Source organism: Vulpes lagopus, chromosome 3, assembly GCF_018345385.1.
Source record: "Vulpes lagopus strain Blue_001 chromosome 3, ASM1834538v1, whole genome shotgun sequence".
Taxonomy (NCBI): Eukaryota; Metazoa; Chordata; class Mammalia; order Carnivora; family Canidae; genus Vulpes; species Vulpes lagopus.
Window position 1 is genome coordinate 15267743 of NC_054826.1, and position 1749 is coordinate 15269491.

Consider the following 1749-nt stretch of genomic DNA (forward strand, 5'->3'; position numbering starts at 1 on the left):
TATATATAACACGTGTGTGTGTGTGCATGTGTGTGTGTGTATGTATTCCCAATTCCAGAATGTAAGCTCTATGGGGTCAAGAATTCTTGTCTATTTAGTTCTCTGCTGAACTTAGAACAATACCTGGCAACCTGGCACATGCTAGTGTTGAATAAATACCTGTGGAATGAATTCATGATCTAGATCAGATATTTTAAATTGTGCCTTGTGACCCACTTAGCAGGTCATGAAATTAATTTAATGGCCACCAGCAATAAAGAGAGAGAAAAGAAGTATACTGCAGGTGTTAAGGGTAAATACTGTTTTATAAAATGTTGCACTTCAATACAGTGATTTAATGTACATATTATAATTATTAAGTTAAAATAAGATATATAAATTAAATTTATATTAGGTCCTGTAATACAGTTTACTTTTCACTCAGGGTTGTCATTTTTGACAATTGCTGATCTATTTTTCACTTGGAATTTCAAGGATACAGAGAAGATTAGCATGGCCCCTGTGCAAGGATGACATGTAAATTCATGAAAGGTTCCATACTTCTAGAATGCATTTAACCTTAAATGACTATCAGCTAAAATAGACTGCCATATATATATATATATATATATATATATATATATATATATATATATCGTGATAACCACAAACTAAACACCTATAATGGAGACACAAAAAACACAGCAATAAGCAAACATAACACTAAAGAAAACCATCAAACCACAAGGGAAGGAACCAAGAGAAGAAGGAAGGAGCAGAGAACTACAAAAGCAACCAAAAAAAAAAAAACACTTAATACAATGGCAATAAATATATACCTATCAATAATTACTTTAAATGTAAATGAACTAAATGCTGCAATCAAAAGACATAGGGTGATTGAATGGATAAAAGAACCCCAGGCCCATCTCTGTGCTGCCTATAACAGACTCACTTCAGATCTAAAATACACATAGACTGAGATTAAAGGGGTAGAAAAGAATATTCCATGTAAGTGGAAACATAAAGAAAGCTGACGTAGCAATAGCAATATCATATCAAATAATATCAGACTTTAAAACAAAGAGTGTAACAAGACAAAGAAAAGTATTACATAATGATAAAGGGCTCAATCCAAGAAGAGGTTGTAACATTCATACATATTTATGCACCCAAATTAGGAGCACTGAAATGTATAAAGCAAATATTAACAGACATAAAAAGAGAAGTTGATAGTAACACAATTAGTAGTGGGGGACTTAAAAACCCCCACTTACACCAATGGATCAATTATTCAGACAGAATTAATAAGGAAACATTGCCCTTAAATGACACATTAGACTAGATGAACTTAATATACATAGGACTTTCATCCAAAACCTGCAAAACACACATTCTTTTCAAGTATATATGAAACATTTTCCAGGATAGATCATATGTCTGACCACAAAACAAGTCTTAATAAATGCAAAAAGATTAAAATCAGATCAAGCATCTTATCTGGCCACAAAGCAATCAATTACAAGATGAAAATTGGAAAAAACACAAACGTGGAGCATAAACGACATGCTTCTAAACACACAATGAAGCAGTCAAAGGGGAAATCAATGAAGAAACGAAACAAAAAATACCTTGAGACAAATGAAAATGGAAACATAATTTTCCAAAATCTATGGGATGTAGGAAAAACAATTAAAGAAAAAAGTTCATAGTGATACAGACCCACCTCAAGAAACAAGAAAAATCTCAAATAATAAACTTTATACCTAA

At 31.9% G+C, this 1749-nt stretch overlaps 1 non-coding gene across 1 annotated transcript; it reads left to right on the top strand.

The window, feature by feature from the left end:
• Positions 1-440: 440 nt before the first annotated feature.
• On the top strand, positions 441-544 carry LOC121488479. Its single transcript, XR_005987104.1, has one exon. It is a non-coding gene; the product is annotated as a U6 spliceosomal RNA (small nuclear RNA).
• The last annotated feature ends 1205 nt before the right edge of the window (positions 545-1749 follow it).